This window comes from Mesoplodon bidens, assembly GCF_964165515.1.
Source record: "Mesoplodon bidens genome assembly, chromosome: 3".
In the NCBI taxonomy this organism is placed as follows: Eukaryota; Metazoa; Chordata; class Mammalia; order Artiodactyla; family Ziphiidae; genus Mesoplodon; species Mesoplodon bidens.
This window is the reverse complement of record NC_138178.1, coordinates 10,091,559-10,112,261: the sequence shown is the minus strand read 5'-3', so window position 1 is coordinate 10,112,261 and position 20,703 is coordinate 10,091,559.

Here is a 20,703-nt window from a genome sequence, read left to right as displayed (position 1 = left end):
GGCTCTACAATCATTTAGTTAATGTCATACTTCAGTAATTTTTTAGTATCTTGAAGCTAATGTGATTACTACCAGGAAAATCTAGGAGAAGCAACTGGAAAATGGTTACTAAGAATTCTAATAGATGGCAGGTACAAGATCACTCTACCCAAATTGATAGTTTTCCAAGTCACTGGCAATAACCATTAGAGAATATAATGGAGAAAAAGTGCCATTCAAAATTGCAACAAAGTATAAGCAACCGAAGAACACAAGCATCACCTTACAATGTGCCCAGTGCAACTTAAGCACTTAGTATACGTTTTTCTTTCTTTCTTTTTTTTTTTTTTAGCATATGTTAATTCATGTAATCTTCACCTTGGTTTGAGGGGGTAGCTGCTATTATTATTCCCAGACAAGAATGCTTAGGCTTGGAGAGGAGAACAGCCTTGCCCTGGGCCCACTCACAAGGTTGTAGAGCCTGGAAGCCAGGAAGCCAGACCGTAGAGCTTGTGTTTAACCACTGCACTCCATGGCCTCCCAGTGCCCCTGCTCAGGGAAAAACCTGTCAAGTGCTATAGTGTCTGGGTCTTCCCCCCGCCGCAAATTTATTCCAGTCTCAGACCTGCAAGTGTGATCTGTTTGGAGAGGAGGTATTTGCAGATGAGGTCGCACTGGATTAGGGTGGGTTCTGAATCCATTACCAGTGTCCTTCTAAGGAGACGGTGACCGGAGACATGAGGACAAGACCACACGGTGACAGCAGAGACTGGAGTGGGAGAGGCAAGGAAGGGGTCTTCCCTGGAGCCTGGAGAGAACGTGGCCAATGCCTTGATTCCCGACTTCCAGCCTCCAGAACCGTGAGAAAGTCAAGTTCTGCTGTTGGAAGCCATCCAGCGTGTGGCAATTTGTTGCCGCAGCTCCAGGAACCTGAGAGACGTGCAAAACCTAAATAGAGAAAATGCTCAGTGCTCCTTGGAAAAGGGCCGGACGGGATGCACCGTATTCCTGATGTAAACACATCCGTCTGCACCCCCTTTCCACTGCCCCCTCCATCCAGGGGATCCCTGTCACCCGGTCCTGTCCCGACTGAGGACCTTTCTCTGAGCTGTGATTTCTGTCTGGCACTTTTTTCCCCCATGGATTTGCATGAGAAACTCTTCTCATTCCGATGCCCTTCAGATGTCACTTCGTCCCAGAGGCCTGCCGTGGCCAGCCCATGGAAGGCAGCCCGCCCTGCCGCCCTCACGGCGAGGACCCGGCATGGCCCTCGGCGTCTCAGCTCCCTGGCCCCGTCTTCACATCCCCCTGCACCCCGAGTGTGGCCCCGGAGGGAAGGAGGGAGGTCAGAGAACCGAGCCAGAGCCGGCCTTGGGGGTGCCTTAGGGAGAGGAACGTGTGTGGGATCTGGATACACCTGGAGAAGCAGGGGGTTCCACTCAGGAGTCCTCCCCGTCCCCCCTCCCCGCGCATCAGCCCTCTCCCCCTCCCCCGCCCCCCTCCATACCTCCTCTCCCCGCTCCTTCCTTCTGTCTGGGCATTGCTGAGGCCCAGCGCTAGGGAGACCTTCCCCTCGGTAGAGATGCGCATGCCAACATGAAAGACGTTGGAAGTCAGCCGGGGACGTCTGAACAGTATCTCAAACGTAGCTTTTCCCCCAGAGACGTGACGTTGCTGCCTCATGTTAGGTGCTTCCGACTCACAGGGCTTTCTTCTCACCCGTGCCCTGGGCAGCTCCCTGATGGGGCGGGCAGAGCTGGCCCCCACAGTTCCCAGATGGGCTGGAGTCAGGAGGGCAGAGTGACTTGGTAAAGGTTGTAGCATCAGCCCCAGCCTGTCTCCAGCTGCCCCTAAAACCGTCCCGTGGGCAGGTGCCACCCGTCACCGGACTCTCCAGGGCCTTGTCCTTGGCGGGGAGACAGCTGCGCTCTTTGAGCCTTTTAAGAAGGCTTAGCAGTACCTACCAGCATGAGCGCCATATAGGACTGTTACTTTTATAGCTGCTAAATCCGGATGCCACGCAAAGGGTGGGCCCAGTCTGCTCACAGCATCCCGCGGACTCCAGGCGCGGCTGTTTCGAAGCGTTGGCTCGGCTTCCGGTGACTCCCTTCCCATCAGGTCTCAGCTTGAGTGCTTTAGAGAGGCTGGACTCTGGGGATTTCATAGGTGGCCCCAGCCGTCCCCTCCCCTGAGGCCACGGCCTCTCCTCTGGCCTGCAGGGGTCCTGCTGGACCGTGGCTTTCTTTTTCTGTACTTTGGAATTCTCATTTTTAAGTCTGAGGCACATTTTCTCGCTCACAATATGCCCAGGCCACGGCTGTCACTGGGCGTCTCAGTATGGCTGCTGCTTCCTCACTATTCACGTCTCAGCTCAGACGTCATCCCTTCAGCGGCCTTTTCCGCCACCTCCTCTGGAATCGCACTGACCCCTCCCTGCCACCTCGGCTCGCTGTTGGCCTTCGTGTTTTGGTCACTTCTCTGCCTGCCGTCGGCTGAGAGCACCTGCTGCTTCTCTTGCGTTTACAGTCTACCTCTCCCTCCCGTAACAGAAGACGGAACTTGCTGCTCTGGGGAAGGGATGGCTGCCAGGGGGCGTCTCTGAGCCAAGGGGATCTTACCTGGGGTGTCAGAGAGCGTGGGGCTCAGGGATTTCAGTCCTTCCTGACCGGTGAGAACGCGTCCTAAACCAGTTCCGATGGATCCTTGCTGCTGTGGCCAAATAACAACCAGAAGCTGTTCATCCCCTCCCCGCTGTGAGCTCTCGGAAACAAAGGCCGTTCTGGCTTGTCCGCCTCAGCGCTGGTGCAGCTTCTCCTGTGCCGGGAGGGCCTGGGGAATTGAACTCTGAAGGGTTGAGTGGAGAAAATGGCAGGTGGGGTAAGCGCCACCCGGGTTCCAGAGGGCAGGGCCTCAGCCAGTGGGCAGGGCCAGTTCCACGGCCGGGGCTTTCTGCTCAGTCTGAGGAAGACAACCTTGAAGGGTGGCGGCCACGTGTGGAAAGGGCAGCCTGGCCGTGGATTTGATGGGGAAGAGCCTGACTGCTCACCAGGTGAGCAAGGCCCTGACCCTCGGAGACCCTGTGGGCTGGAGACAGATTTGCTTTCTGTCCTGAGCGGGTGCCTGCCCACCTGCACGTCTTCCCGCTGTTGTCATCAGAGTGGCAGAATCAAGGCCTCTGGCACCAGCTCCTATTCACCGTTTGCAAAGACACTGGTAACAAGTGTCCCCTTTCCTTGCCCCAGGCCTCGCTGCCAGCGTCAAAAGGCCTGGAGACCAGGGGCTTCCTTGGTGGTCCACGGGTTAAGACTCTGCGCTTCCACTGCAGGGGGCGCAGGTTAGATCCCTGATCAGGGAACTAAGATCCCATATGCCTCCGGACACAGCCCCTGCATGCTCATGCCAGCTGCCGTCCACTGTAAACGACCTGTTCCCCCCTTCTCTGGGTTCTGCTAGGGATTTCAGGGGAGCCCCCGGCCTGGATGCCTTGCAGCTCAATTCCCAGATCCCGAGCACCGGGCACTCGTGTGGACGTGTGCTCTGTGTGTGTGTGTGCCGGGGACCCACTCCACATCTTCTACATCGGTGCTGGGCCTGGATGCAGGCAGGGGAGTGGGAGTTCGAGCACAGAGTGGGGTTCGGGTGCTCGGGCCGAGCCTCACCTGGGAGGCCGGTATTGCTCACTCTCTGGAGCCCATAGATTCTGTCCAAGTCACCCACTGGCTGCGACACAGTCTTGACAGAGCTAGTGGTTTGGTAGCAGCACGTTGTCCCTCCGGCTTCCAGGCAAAGGTCTTCCTGCCCCATTGGAGCATTTACCTGTCTCTGAGCCGGGTCTGGGCGGGTGGGACGCACAGATACGCTGACACTGATCCGCCGCCCTCCTGGCCGAGGAGAGAAGCCGGCTGGCTCCATCCTGTCCTGGGCCAGACCTGACCGCCTTCCCCCTTAGCTGCTGTTCTGCACGTGTGAGCATAAAACAACCCTTAGGAAGGGCCTTAGGGAGCATCTTGTCCAACATACACACTTGACAGATGAGTGACTGAGGTCACGAAACTCTCTGGGAGAAAACTAGGATGGATTGATTGACTGATTTCATATGCAGTGTTTATTGAAAATTTTAACCTGAATCTTCCCAATAAAGGGGTTGACGAAATTTACAAAAAGACATATGCGGTAGGACTTATAAAACAGAAAACAAACAAAGTGCACAGAGAATATAAGGGAGTTGTTATCTCAGAAAACTACTACATTTGAGCATTAACTTTACCTTTTCTCAAGTCTTGGTTAAATAAAGGATATATATATATATGTGTGTGTATATATATATATATATATACGCACATATATAATAATAATTTTTTCCAGTTTTTAAAAATTGAAGTATAGTTGATTTACAACATGCTAATCTCTGCTGTACAGAAAAGTGACTCAGTTATACACATATATATATTCTTTTCTCCTATTCTTTTCCATTATGGTTTATCTCACCAGATTAGATCTAGTTCCCTGTGCTATACAGTAGGACCTTGTTGTTTATCCATTCTAAATGTAATAGTTTGCCTCCACTAACCCCAAACTCCCAGTCCATCCCTCTCCCTGCCCCCTTGGCAACCACAAGTCTGTTCTTTATGTCTGTGAGTCTGAAAACTAGGATTTTGATGGTTTCAGACACACCCCATCCCCGAGCAGCACTTTGCCTGCTGAACCACAGTCAACTTCAGTTTGCACACGTGGTTGTGAGGTAGAGGAGAGTGAGTCTGGGATGTCCGTGGTCCGGGGGCAGAGGCCTTCTCCGCATCTGCCAGCTCTCCTGTGTGATGCCCTGGGGCCAATGGGCTGGGGCCACCAGCGTGACCCATGTTTCAGTACTAGTCCCAGCTGCCCTGTCCCTGCATGCTCATGCCAGATGGGCACGACAGTGGCTGTCACTGCCTAATGCCAGCTGCATGGCCCTTTCCCACGACGTACTCCCCTCTGGAACCCCAGTATATGTGGGACAGAGACACAAGGATGGGTCTGCTTTAGTGGAAGACATTCCACCCACTTAGCAAGCCCTGAAAAACCACCATCAGGTTCAAAGAAACAATTTTGAGCATCACATCTAGCACTATTTTCAAATTCCCCAATTCTCCTATGCAGTGCTTTTATTTCCCCCAGTTTCTAGTTGAGGAAACTTAGATGAAGAGAAGTTTATGAACTTGAGGGTGATACAGCAAGGATTCAAACTCAGGCCGGTCAGATTCTTAAATTCTCGCTCCAAATCCCTCTACCCTCAGGAATTCCCTGGCGGATCAGCAGAGAATTGCAGTTTGGGGTCCACAACCATGGTGAGCCGTGTGCAAGACCCTGCACGGCAAAGGAAGGAGGATGCTTTTATAGGGAGGAAAAGGAAGTGGGTGCGGCGGCTACAGTAAACAAAGAGTCCGTGGCTTCTCATTGGCTGAGTCCTGCCAGGAAAGAGGCGGAGTCTTTCTTCTTCCTGTTGGGATCTGCTATTGGCGCTGGCTGTGAGGGCTCCCCCTGCTGATCTCCTGATTCCATTCAATTGAGGCTTCTGTTACTTATTAATTTTTTTATATCCTGTGTGTCCTAATCTCCTTTTCTCATAAGGACAGCAGTCAGATTGGATTAGGTCCCACCCCAGTGGCCTCATTCTAACTTAATTGCCTCTTTAAAGGCCCTATCTCCAAATTCAGTCACATTATGAGGTCCTGGGGGTTAGGGCTACAACATATGAATGTCTGGGCTGGGGTGTGGCGGGGAGCGGACACAGTTTAGCCCATGACACTTTTCTTAACTTCACTACTTTTGCTCTTTGATGTCTGAAGGCGTTGAGACAGTGACTTCTGACTCCTTCCTCTGTCTAGTGTGTGCCCCTCTCTCTCTCATGAGGTTATAAATACTTAGATGGCACTGCCCGTGGTGTTCTCTTTCTTCATGTATTTCCCCACCTGAAGATACCACCCTCCCCTTCCACTGTCAGCTGCTGGTGTTGCCACTGGCAAGGTTATCCCAGCTGGCTCCTCTCCGCCTTGGACTTCAGAATGGAAGTCAGGAACTGAACGGCGCTCATTAGAGCCTGAGCCCAGTCATGGTGTGGCCGCTGTGTGCTCCAACTCCCCCAGGACACAGGCATCATTCCCGTTAGGGTGCCACTGGTCACAGACGCGTTAGAGACAGGAGGCACCGGCATACCCCTGCTCTCTTTAGATCCTCCTTCTGAGGGTATGGATCAGAAAATGCACCCACCCCCGCAGGTACTGACCGGCTCCCACACCTTCAGTGATCCCAGCCTTAGCTTAGAATCAGTGAGTTTTCCCTCCTTCCGAGCTGCTCTCACTATGGAGAGGGGTGGACGGACCAGGAAGATCCAGCAAACACACGTGTTGGTGGCTAAAAGAAATTCTTGCTTGAAATCGTCCTTTAGGGAAGGCGTTTTCTTTTCTCAGCTCCAAATAGAGAAAGCATTCATGTAGTTAATGTCAGGAGCTCATGCATGTATTTGGTCACTTAAACTGCTGACAACGGCCATGTTGAAATAGCTGTACTTTGAGACATCGTTTCACATCTTCAACTCCTGGTCTGCCTTAGTGACCCAATTTAACAAAAAAGGAAAAACAAGAAACAACTAGTTTTAGATTTTGCTTGTCCCTGAAAAATGGTAGGAAAACAACCCCCAGGAAATTCCCTGCAATTCCCAGACTGTTCAGTCCGATTGCTGAGGCTTTTTACGGATGAAGGGCAATTTTCCCCCCACTAAAAGCCAAAAACAAACAAAAAACTACAACGTTAACAAAAACAGCACATTAAATTTCCAGCTGTCTTTTGTCAGAAAAAATACCATCACTTCTGATAACTAGCATAACTCTAGCAACTTTGGCAACAGTATGGGTTTTGTTTCCAAAGAGCTAAGTCTGGAATGCAAGTAAGGAATCAGAAATGCCAGTAAGAAGGCGTAACTCCATCCCTGTTGTCCTTTAGGGGGCGTTGTTTAGTGCTGTCATGAAGTACGCGCAGTGAGCCGTGTTTGCTACGGAAGCCGAGAGGAGCCACTTTGCCTGGGCTGCGTTATTCAGCACAGCTAGAACACTTAGTTAGAAACAGGCTCAAGTCGCAACCGATGTCTCCAGCACTCAACACCTCTTCACTCCAATTCCAAAATCCGTTGTCTTCACTTGATAACTTTGCATTTTTTAAAATTTATTAAGTTAGAATATTTTCACTATCACCGTCACATTTCACCGTCTCATTGTAAGGATTTCTTACCATAAATATGCCCTTCCTTGCAAAAGGGAGAAAATGCAATGATCCAAAAGACATATTTTGGCCCCTTTTCTAGTCCCTACTGCTCACAGCAATCCTGGTGAGCCTCAGGGCTGAGGCGTAAGTGTTCTTATTCTTTTGAAAAACTTAATGCGTGGAGATTTAAAGTTCTTGTTCTTTTCCTTGTCTGTTCTTCTTTGGTAATTTATTTGCCTCTTTCTCTTCCCCTTGCTCTTCCTCCTCTTCATTCTCTCGCCTTTCATATCTCTTTCTTTCCTAAGAGTACACAGGTCGGCTCCCTAGGTGGTTATACCCTGGTTTATCTATCATTTTCACGGCCTGGTTAGAATGCTTCATGTGAAGTTGTTTGCAGAGCCCTGACAGCAAGTACACAGCTCCATATAGCAAGAATAGATGAAAGATTAACGGGAGGAAAAGTCTTGCTGTTTCTCTATGTCCTCAGGGTAAAGGGAAATTGGGATCAAGGTTGACACAGACCATTAAGTAGGGTTTCTGCCCACAGTCATGACAGAATAAACGATACTGGACTAGACCTCTCACTGTAAGTAACTTAGAAAACTGGATGCAATAGGTGAAGTAAAAGCTTTCAGATGTTGAAAATAGACAGCAGAGGACTGTGGTCCCTGATGTAAGGGAAACAAATGAAGTCACCCTGATGATACTTCTAGCTTTTTGTCTGGAGGCAGTTTTTGGACTGCTCCCAGGGGAAACCTAAGCAGAGAATGGAGGCCTTACTGAGTTGAGAAGACAGATTAGAGGAAGCTATACAGAACCCCAGAAATGTGCATAGAATTTCCCTGAGTCTTTGACTGAATACTGAGCTCTACATGTAAAGAGAAAAACTCTATATGGTCAGGAAATAAGCAACTTCAAGGAAGCTTTTTAAGCTGAACAATTCCTAGGACTCACATAGGATAGGAAGACATTTAAATTCCATCCAGCCAGAGTGAGGATACCTTGTTAAACCCCTGAGAAATTCAATAAAGACTCTAGAAATGTAATACCTTAGTAGTAGGGCCAAACTGAATTCACTCTAACAGCTTAAAATGAGTCTCAGAAGGAGGTATGGGGATATATGTATATGTATAGCTGATTCACTTTGTTATAAAGAAGAAACTAACATGCCACTGTAATGCAATAATACTCCAATAAAGATGTTAAAAAAAATGCGTCTCAGAAATATCAAGCTAATCCTCAAATAACTCAATTGTCTGTCAAATCAAAATTCAACATTTTTGAATGAAGATAAAATCCAGACATCTAACAATGTAGCATACACAATGTCCAGCATTCAATAAAAATAACTAGACATGTGACGAAGCAGGAAAAAGTGTGACTCATAATGAAGAGAAAAACCAGTCAATATCAATAGGCCCAGACACAGTAGTTCCAGAAGATGGAATTAGCAGACAAGGACTTTTTTTTTTTTTTTTGGCATGGAAAAGGTCTCCAATTTATTATTAAGCAAACGAGCAAGATACCAGAACGTGAAATTTAGTGCAAATCTACTTTTGTTAAAAATTCAACATAGATGGAAGCAGCATAGTGAAGAACTTAAGGCATGGGCTTGTGGAATTCTGTTGACCTGGGTTCAAATGCCTCCTCTATGGTTGCTTGATGTTTAACCTTGAGGAAATTTCTTACTCTCTGAGCCTCTGTTTCCTTCTCTATGCAACATATTTAGTAGGAAAATATAAGTTCTCTTGCAGTTTTGTGTGAGACTAAAACGGAAAACCCCTGAGATACACTAAGGACTATGTCTGAGGGGCCTCCCTATGTTGACTTGGAGCCCAGTGGAAGGGCCATGGCCAGGGCACCAGGCTGATGTGGGCTCAAGGCCCGGGTCCAGCGTTGACAAACCTGCTGATTCTGGGAAGGCCAATCCCTTCCTCTGTTTTGGTTTCCTCTTTTATGAAGCATGATTCCACTTTTCTGTGTCTGCTCTGAGTTTTAAACGAAGACACAGGGTTGTCAAGGACACAGAGTGAATGTTGAGATGGTCAGAATCAGTGGGACCGTTTTATGTTCATATATGCATTAACTAAGACTTGGCAAGATATAACAGCCAAAACTTACACAGAAGCTTCTGTTTGCCAACACCACTCTAAACACTTAAAAATTAACAACACGTTTAATTTTCACCACAACCCTCATAAGGCATTATTACTTATCCATGTTTCTAGACAAGAAAACAGAGGCACAGAGATGTTTAGTAACTTTTCCAAAGTCCAACATAGTATAAGTGATGAAACTTGGATTATGAAGCTTGGCACATTGGTTTCAAAATATATTTATGCCTTTAACCATGTTACTAGATCACCTTTCAATTGAAATGTTAACACCACTGGGAAGGGAGGAGTGCCTCATCTTTCTGCCTGGGTCTGGGTTCAGCGATGCGGAGAAGGGAGAGGACAGGCAGGATTAGCTCCCACATCAAGAATATAATCTTTTTCTTTCTTTTCTTTTTTTTTTCTTTAACATTTTTATTGGAGTATAATTGATTTACAGTGTTGTGTTAGTTTCTGAGGTATAACAAAGTGAATCAGCTCTATGTATACGTATATCCCCATATCCCCTCTCTCTTGCATCTCCCTCCCACCCTCCCTATCCCACCTCTCTAGGTGGTCACAAAGCACTGAGCTGATCTCCCTGTGCTATGCTGCTGCTTCCCACTGGCTATCTGTTTTACGTTTGGTAGTGTATATATGTCCATGCCACTCTCTCACTTCGTCTCAGCTTACCCTTCCCCCTCCCTGTATCCTCAAGTCCATTCTCTAGTAGGTCTGCATCTTTATTCCCATCTTGCCCCTAGGTTCTTCTGACCATTTTCTTCTTTTTTTTAGATTCCATATATATGTGTTAGCATACAGTATTTGTTTTTCTCTTTCTGATTTACTTCACTCTGTATGACAGACTCTAGGTCCATACACCTCACTACAAATAACTCAATTTCGTTTCTTTCTATGGCTGAAAATATTCCATTGTATATATGTGCCACATCTCCTTTATCTGTTCATCTGTCGATGGACACTTAGGTTGCTTCCATGTGCAGATAAGGACTTTAAGACCAGTTATTCTAAATATACTCAAGAATTTAAGAGAAAACAAATATAATGAGGAGAATGGCTATATTAACACCAGAAAAATATACTTCAGGAAACGGAATATTACTAGAGATGAACAGGGACATTTCACAGTGATAAAAGGGTCAATTCATCAAGAAGACATAAAAATCTTAATATGTATGCATCTGATAACAAAATTTCAAATTACATGAAACCAGTCAACTAGGAAAAAACAACAGTTGTAGTGGCTGTTTTAAATTAAAAAGGAAAATACTACACAGCTATTTGCAAGGCCATCTTTATCACCATAGATTGATTAAGGGAACTACCCTGGGATGTTTTTGGGGTGACAGGAAAACAGCTTAACAGATTTGGCTTTGACCTCAAGGAGCTCACAATAGGGCTGAAATACAGAACACATACAGATTAAAATATTAAGAGGTATGTCTTATGTATTTTCCTTAAACTTCTGCCTTTCAATTTTTTTTTTTTTTTTTTTTTTTTTTTTTTTTTTTTTTTGCGGTACGCGGGCCTCTCACTGTTGTGGCCTCTCCCGTTGCGGAGCACAGGCTCCAGATGCGCAGCCTCAGCGGCTATTGCTCACGGGACCAGCCGCTCCGAGGCATGTAGGATCTTCCTGGACCGGGGCACAAACCCGCGTCCCCTGCATCGGCAGGCGGACTCTCAACCACTGCACCACCAGGGAAGCCCTGCCTTTCAATTTTTGAATCAAATAAATCATTAAGCTCTTGTTGGCTGTTTTCCACCTTGAAGGATTAGTGCTCGGCCTTACAAACATCATAGTAACTGCTTAGTCATCCGGGCTATGCCCGAATGGCTACATGACCACCCCCGTCCCAGGTTCAGCTAGAACCCACAGAACTGGAGGAGGATCACTGTTAACATGACATGAGACCAGAGATCAACGCTGGGGTCCCAAGAAGGCTTGTGATGAGCTACTGCAGGCCCCTTGCTTTCAACTCTTCTCGAAGCAGGCTGAGGCATCAGTGCACTCAGATAAGGAGAATAGTTATAAAAAAAGATTCAGTCTCAGGGTGATTCACACTCATTATGGTTAATTAAGCCAGTAAAGCCCCACTTAAGATGAGACCAGAGCCACACCTTGGGAAAAATCATTCTTAAAGATTCACTTTGTACACACAACTCAATCTTTTCAAGGAAACTGTCTGGAGGTAGTGCTGGGATTAGAATGGATTACCCCCTAAAAGAGCCTTTCCAGAAATCCCAACTGAGCTAACAGGAGGGGCTCTTTGTTGCCTTTTAATAAATGATTGAATTTATTTATGCCACTTCTTTCCAAGAAAGATGAAAGTAGCTCACCAAACAAAACTTCTGTGAGCTTAGCTCGTTCCAGAATGGAAAAGCAGAGGCCCAGAGGGGTGTGTGTTCTGGGCTCGGCTGAGAGTGAGAGCTTCTCTTTGGATCTTCCTCAGTTTCCCCAGTTGTTCCCAGCTCTGTGTCACATGGAAACACCAGGGACTTTGGGGTCAAATAATGTGGGGTGGAATCCCAGCCTTGCACTGACACCGTGTGGGCTTAGGCAGTCATGTGATGTCACAGAACCCTATGTTCTTCATCTATAATGTCTCTCTCTCTTTCTCTCTCTCTAGTGTGCGCACACACACGCACATACACACGCACACATGCACACATTGCAGATACTCATTTTCTCCTTCACACCCTCTTTGTGCCTCTATTACAGGCCCATCATTCATTACTGTTACTTGACCATGTCTTAACTCTCTTGGGATCTGGAAAGTTGGTCACTATTCTTACGGGTAGAAAAGTCCTTATCTCCCTGTCCTTGAAGGGAAGGGCTGTGTCTTACTCACCTACATCCCTAAACCTGGCCCAGTGTCTGGCACGGAGTAGATGTCAATATATTATTATTGGATGAAACCCTCACTCTTTTTTCAGAAGGACTCAGCAAGCTCTCTAGTACCTTCTTTAGAAAACAAAACAAAACAAAACAACTCCTCCAGCTTCCTCTCATGGCCCCTCCCAGAATCTGTTCTCTCCTTGGCTGAGGCCATCGCACTTAAGGGGCGGAGGGCGAAGGGCTTTGATATCGGGCCCTGTGTTGAGTTCCAGCTCCTCCACCCACAAGCTGGGTGACCTAGCGCCATCCAGGGAGGGAATGTGTGCCCTGGCCGGGGCGGGCCTGCCTCCTGTCTCTGTGATGACCCTGCTCCTACCTGGATCACACCCTTAGATATAAAGTGATGCTTTGCCGTCCGATCCCGCTCTGCCGTATCACCCATCACTCTATCTTCCCTCCTGTCCATTTCCTCACACTGACTTTCTCTGCTTTGTGGTCTGTCTTTGCTTTCACAGGTGAGTACAGTGTGGTCATGGCCTGGCCGGTTTCCCTGGAGGTCCAGGTGGAACCAGCCACACTGCAGCTGATGAGATGCACGTTCCCTCCTTCCTTAATTTCTCCCGTAGGAGAAAACTTGACCTGAAAACACTGTCTGAGGAGACCCCTGTCCCTTCCATCGCCGGTGGGTGGGGAGGACCTTGGCTCAGAGAGAAATTCCCTGTCGCCTGCTCGTCCAGACACCACTGTTGGGGGCTTCCGAATATATCCTTCATTCAACAAACAGGCTCATCACTCGTCCCAAATTAAAGTGTTTTGAATGCTTGGGGGGTTAGCATTTAACAGTTGTTGAGTTTTAAAATAGATTGAATTCCTTCATTCCCCCTCCTAGCATTTCATGGTCAAGAACAGGCAGAGACACACACACAGGGGACTGGGGACTAGTGTGTGCTTCTGACAAGACTTGTCCATCTAATCCTGGACTCACAGTCACAGCCACCCAGTGTCTCCCTCCTTCCCTCCCTCCCTCCCTCCCTCCCTTCCTCCCCACCCCCACCCCATTACCTAAAACATAAGAGGAAAATACAAGCGCTAACAAACCTGAACTGCTTGGTAACGTGGGAGCGTGTTTATGACACTCCGTTGACACCTCTTCCCTAACCGAGATCCTCACCTTCACAGAAAAGCCTGCTTCCAGGACCCGTGCTTCTGGACTCAGTCTCTAGTGAAGGTGACTGGTGAGGATTCGTGTGTTGCCTCTTCTAGAGGCTTTCATTGTCATCGCTTGTAAAAGCCAAAGGATGGCAAGCATTTACCATGTGATACTGAACAAGAGGTAGAGGTGTCTGAGGCAGGAGGTCCTACTCAGGGCCTGAAAGCGCCTCTCCATTATCCAGAGAGAGAAATAATGAACACAGCTCTCTCTCTCTCTCTCTTTCAGCTACCTTTATTGGAGAAAAACAAATGTAAAAATAAAACGAATATTTGTGACTCAAAATGTTTTCAAAGACAAAGCACACACTTGTTCCAAACCCAGAGACGAGCTAGTCATCTGTGGGACATTTGGGGCCCAGTGTGGTCAGACTCTGCCTTACACGCAGGTGGCCCAGACATAGGGCTGGTCGGCATGCCTTCTGGGACAAGTCTGCTCCATGCAGCGGGGCTTCCAGTGATGTCTGGGGAACCTCAGGGGCACAGGATTCTGTTTTCTCAGAGATACAATGCAATCCACGGAGGCTCTGGGCCATTAGGATTTGGACAAACTTCAGGACCCCTAAAGCTTCTGGGCTCAACACAGGAAAGTTGGGGCAAAATAGTTCATGCCAGGTCTTCCCTGGTGGCACAGTGGTTGAGAGTCCGCCTGCCGATGCAGGGGACACGGGTTCTTGCCCCGGTCCGGGAAGATCCCACATGCCGTGGAGCGGCTGGGCCCCTGAGCCATGGCCGCTGAGCCTGCGCGTCCGGAGCCTGTGCTCCGCAACGGGAGAGGCCACAACAGTGAGAGGCCTGTGTACCACAAAAAAAAAAAAAAAAAATTGTTCATGCCAAATGTCTGATCCCAAGGAATATTGAGTCAGGAAGAGCTCAAAGTGCAAGACACAACCTCTGGTGTGTGGTGAGTGCCCCTGTCACTGAGCAAAGGGAAAGAACCCCTCTAGCTCATTGGCCACGCCAAAAAAGGGCCAACCCTTTACGCAGAAGATGTACGATTTAGAGAAGTAGGAGAGGCAAGAAAATGTGAACTTTGAGCTACCATTATTGACTGTTGCCACTGTTAGGCAGTTTACATGGTTTAGCTCATTTAATTTGATTAACGACATAAGAGGCTGGTGCTATTATTATCTCTGTTTTACAGCAGAGGAGATAAGACCCAGCATCAGTGATGGGACTAAGACTCAAATCCACATCTTTTCTTGTGTTCTCTCTTCTGATCCTTAAGGAGAACTGACTCCCAGCCCAGAAGCAGAGGGTAAAGAAGGCTCAATGGCCGGCTTCTGGCTGTGTCTGCCGGGCCGGGGTGGTGATGGCGGGGCTGGGGAAACCAACCACTGATGACGTCCAGGGTCCCAGCCACGAGACGAGCATGGATGACACATGCGCGCCCACTAGGGCACCGACCCTGACCTTGGCGAAGGGGAAGGAAGTCTCTGGAAACCAGCCAGAGAGGGCAAGACGCCCCGAAAGGAGGCAACAGCTGTGGCAGGTCTAGAAGCAGCAGAGATCCCAGGAGCTGCCCGAAGGGTGGGATGCGGGAGTGGAGCAGGCCTCTGGGGCTTGGTGGGCACAGCTGAACCTGGTCCCAGAGGCGGTGGGCCACTGCAGAGGGGAAGCAGTAAAAAAAAAAAAAAAGTTTAAGTGTTTCAAGCAAGTTGAGCCCTGGGATTTTGGCTTGGGTGAGATGGATCTTGGTGTCACTCACCCAGAGAGAGAACTGACTGGGGAAAAGCTTGGTCTGTTGGGACGTATGAGTTTGAAGTGTACGCTCTCCAGGTCTGTCTAAAAAGGAGCTCCTGTTTTCCTACCCAGCGCCTGTCTGCAAATGCGCATTCCATTCCATATGGGAGAGATCAATACCATCTTATTGTTCCTGGAGGGTTTTTAAAAAGGAATCCCTAAACGTATTTTGTGTTTAAGAGGCACTTCTCATCTTGATCTTTCTCCTCTAGATTGAACACAGCTAACTGGCTGAGGTCTAAGTAACTCTGAGGTCTAAGTAACTCTTGGTTGAGTCCCGAGCATCTCTCTGGTTCTCCCCAGGACCCCACCTCTGACTCAGAACTTCACTTCTGGTCACTGTTGTATCTCTTTCACTTTCCAGTTTTCCACTAACTTTTCCAAAATAATAAGGGCAAGTCATGAACTTGGGGAGGAATTTGGTGACTAACCTCACAACCTGCTTTCAGATCCTGGCTACCTGGCTTCTTCCCCCACCTCCCCCAGGGTGGGGGGGTCTTCCCTGAACCCTGGGAGTAGGGTGCCCTCTTGTGTTCCCCCAAAGCAGCCCCCATCACGCTGCACTGTAACTGCTCCTTTACTGCTTATTTATTTTTAATTGAAGTACAGTTGCTGTGCAATATTATATGTTACAGGTGTACAATATAGTGATTCACAATTTTAAATGTTCTACTCCATTTACAGATATTATAAAATATTGGCTGTACTCCTGTGTTGTACAGTACATCCTTGTAGCTCATTTTATACATAGTAGTTGGTACCTCTTACTCCCCTCCCCCTACTTTGCCCCTCCCGCATTCCCTCTCCTTTCCTGCATTTTCACATTCTCTTTCTGCTGAAGCAGGAGCACATCACGGTATAATTGATTTACAGTGTTGTGTTAGTTTCAGGTGTACAGCAAAGTGAATCTGTTATACAAATACATATATCCATATCAAACTACCACTGGCATTTTTCACAGAACTAGAACAAAAAAATTCACAATTTGTATGGAGACACGAAAGACCCCGAATAGCCAAAGCAATCTTGAGAAAGAAAAACGGAGCTGGAGGAATCAGGCTCCCTGACTTCAGACTAAACTACAAAGCTACAGTAATCAAGACAGTGTGGTACTGGCACAAAAACAGAAATATAGATCAATGGAACAGGATAGAAGCCCAGAGATAAACCCACACATATGATCACCTTATCTTTGATAAAGGAGGCAAGAATATACAGTGGAGAAAAGACAGCCTCTTCAATAAGTGGTTCTGGGAAAACTGTACAGCTACATGTAAAAGAATGAAATTAGAACGCTCCCTAACACCATACACAAAAATAAACTCAAAATGGATTAAAGACCTAAATGTAAGGCCAGACACCATCAAACTCTTAGAGGAAAACATAGGCAGAACACTCTATGACATAAATCACAGCAAGATCCTTTTTGACCCACCTCCTAGAGAAATGGAAATAAAAACAAAAACAAGTGGGACCTAATGAAACTTAAAAGCTTTTGCACAGCAAAGGAAACCATAAACAAGATGAAAAGACAACCCTCAGAATGGGAGAAAATATTTGCAAATGAAGCAACTGACAAAGGATTAATCTCCAAAACATACAAGCAACTCATGCAGCTCAATATCAATAAAACAAACAACCCAATCAAAAACTGGGCAGAAGACCTAAATAGACATTTCTCCAAAGAAGATATACAGATTGCCAAGAAACACATGAAAGAAGGCTCAACATCAATAAAACAAACAACCCAATCAAAAACTGGACAGAAGACCTAAATAGACATTTCTCCAAAGAAGATATACAGATTGCCAAGAAACACATGAAAGAATGCTCAACATCACTAATCATTAGAGAAATGCAAATCAAAACTACAATGAGGTATCATCTCACACCAGTCAGAATGGCCATCATCAAAAAATCTACAAACAATAAATGCTGGAGAGGGTGTGGAGGAAAGGGAACCCTCTTGTGCTGTTGGTGGGAATGTAAATTGATACATCCACTATGGAGAACAGTATGGAGGTTCCTTAAAAAACTAAAAATAGAACTACCATACAACCCAGCAATCCCACTCCTGGGCATATACCCTGAGAAAACCATAATTCAAAAAGAGTCATGTTCCAAAATGTTCATTGCAGCTCTATTTACAATAGCCAGGACATGGAAGCAACCTAAGTGTCCATCGACAGATGAATGGATAAAGAAGATGTGGCACATATATACAATGGAATATTACTCAGCCATAAAAAGAAACGAAACTGAGGTATTTGTAGTGAGGTGGATGGACCTAGAGACTGTCATACAGAGTGAAGTAAGTCAGAAAGAGAAAAACAAATACCATATGCTAACACATATATATGGAACCTAATAAAAAGAAAAGAAAAAAAATGGTCAGAAGAACCTAGGGGCAAGACGGGAATAAAGATGCAAACCTACTAGAGAATGGACTTGAGGGTACAGGGAGGGGAAAGGGTAAGATGGGACGAAGTGAGAGAGTGGCATGGACATACATACACTGCCAAATGTAAAATAGCTAGTGGGAAGCAGCCGCATAGCACAGGGAGATCATCTCGGTGCTTTGTGACCACCTAGAGCGGTGGAATAGGGAGAGTGGGAGGGAGGGAGGTGCAAGAGGGAAGAGATATGGGGGTATATGTATATGTATAGCTGATTCACTTTGTTATAAAGCAGAAACTTACACACCATTGTAAAGCTATTATACTCCAATAAAGATGTTAAAAAAAACCCACATATATCCACTCTTTTTTACATTCTTTTCCCATATAGGCCATTACGGAGTATTGAGTCGAGTTCCCTGTGCTATATAGGAGGTCCTTATTAGTTACCTATTTTATATGTAGTAGTGTGTATGTCTCAATCCCAATCTTCAATCTGCATTCTCAAGACTTGACAGAGTTCTTAGGAGGGGCCTCAATACATTCGGAAGGAAGGAATCCTCAGCTCCGTGAAGAGAAGAAAACAAGCTCAGATGGGTTAATGTTTGCTCAGGGTCAAACACTGGTATGTGTTTGGAACCAGGTCAGAACCCAGACCCTCTGACCTGGAAGTCTGTACTCTTTCCTTAATGACCTCTTTGACTACCAGCGACTGTTTTGATGAAGAATTTTGAACTGTTTGGACGTGAACTGAAAACAAAAATCCCCCAGGTGTATCTGTGGCAGGTGCAGTGACCCCATGCTGGATGCCGGGGAACAGCTCCACTGCGTCCCTGGTCCCTGCTCTGCAGTGTGGTCCCACTGCTTCACCCTCTGACCCACATGTTCAATGAGGGTCCTGAGAGGTTGCACTGTGTAACATGGTGCACACACAGGCCCTGGAAAGGATTGGGGACCATTTAGTAACTTTTGCTATGTAGGCCTGGGTCTGGGCAAATTAGAAAGAGAGTAGGAATTTCGAGGACTCCCTCCCTCCCCTGCCTCAGTCCTGGCTCAGATGTGCCCTCCTTCGCGAGGTTGTCTCTGGCCGCCCTACTACTCCTGGGCATCCTTTACTCCCATCTCCACTTTATTTTCCTCTCCAGCACTTACCACCATCGAATTAGTAATTCACTTTGCTGAAGATACTTCCCTTGTTTACTGTCCGTTCTTTCCACTAGAATGTAAGTTCAACGAGGGCAGCAATTTGTTTCATTCTCTGTGCCGAGAACAGTGCCTGAGACGTGGTAGGTGCTTAGCAAATGTGGACTGAACTGTGTTTGTCACACTAGCAATCACATTTTAAAAGGCACCCATAAGTCACAGCACATCAATAGTAACAGTAGCGAGTAAGAGGATGCCTCCCTCCTGCCTGGATGGTGAGAACATCTGTTGGATTCCATTTCAGCTGATGTCACAGTGTCTTATTCCATTCGGGCCGCTATCACAAAATGCTATACACTAGGTGGCTCAGATACAATAGAAATTCACTTCTCACGGTTCTGGGAGAATAAGCTTTCTCCGGCCTCTTTCAAAAGGGCACTCATTCCATAAATCACCTCCAAAGGTCTCACCTCCGAATATCATCACCTTGGGGGTTGGGATTTCAAGGTTTGAATTTTGGGGGGACACAAACATTCAGACCACAGTGCTCAGGAAGGGTGTTCTGACTTACTGCCCGACACCTGGCAGCAAAAAGCAAGCTGGTGGTGGAGACTTGTGTTTTCTTCATAAGGAAAGCCTGATTCTAAGTGACTCTTGGTACCCGGGCATCCCTTCTACCCGTATAGCCGGTCCTGCCCCTCTGCTTAGATTCCAACGGTGTCTTAGAAAGACTTCCATGAAAAAGTTTAAAAAGTACAATTTCAAATACTTGAAGTGCTAACATTGTACTATGCAGATAATTGAATTTCTTTCACATTCTGGAGAATTGAAAAGTTGAAAACTTTTTTATACTTTTAATGTTTCATGGATCAGGGCAGGGACACCAAATGTCATGTAAGCGCTCTACTGAGGCCAGTGCTCTGGGCTATACCTTTAATTTCAAGATTAGGAAAATTAGGAAAGGGGGCTGAGTGGATTTTAAGGTATTTTCTAAATCTGCATGAATCAGCAAGTCTGTGGAGAATGGAATTTGGGGGGTTTTGTATTCCCCATGGGGACCAGTCTGTGCTGTCTTGTGGGTGATATGGTTTAGTGGACACATGCACATCTCAGAAGTCCGTATGGAAAAAGGAAAAAGAAAAGGAAAAGGGGGAAGGCAGAAGTGTCCCTGACTCCTGCTGGGTTTCTTTTCCATTGGGCCGAGTGCAGGACTCCCCTGGATACTCTCTCCACCCCACAGACATGCGAATCAGAGTTCCCCATCGATTCTGGGGTAATTTTATGGAGGGAGAGGTAGTATCTGATGCTTCAGTTACAGCCCCTCCTCTCTGTCCCCATCTTGTTTCTGGCAGCCACAAGGGGTTAGTATTTCCAGGAGAAAAGCAAGATGCCCTCTAGCAGGAGAGAGAGGAAACAAAGGAGAGAGAGGAAGAGAGACAGAATGGGGACCAGGTAGACTTAGAGGAGGAAGGGCAAAGTGATGAAGGAGGGGGAGGGGACAGGCAGCCAGAAGATGCTGTGGGAGCAAAAGGAAAGGCTGAGGGCGGGAACCCAGAGGAGCAGACCCTGAGATGCACCACCAGCCACTCCCATGCGGAATTCTTTATATTTTTAAACCATTTTCATGCCTATGATCTCACTTTGCATGTCACAGCCACTCTGTCTAGGTAAAAGGCACATTTTTTTTTTCTACTTCACTGATGAGAAAACTGAGGCATGAAAAGCCCTAGTGATTTGCTCAAGGTCTCAACATTCTAATTCAATCCCCATGCAGAATAGGCTATTTATATCATACAGCAAAATTCAGTCATTGCTTTCCTGGTCTTTCCATTTTTAAGCCAATAACCTGAACGGTCTATCAGGAAGTGAAGATATTTTCCTTTATTTTATACTTGAACCCTTGAAACAAGTACTTCAAAATTTTAATGTGACTACAGTCTCTCTAAATTTCACTGTTCGTGTCAAAGCGTTTGACTAAAATATAGCAAAACTACTTTTCCTTTCAAGGGGGTCAAAATGTTTTCTGTGGGTGGAAACGTGTCCT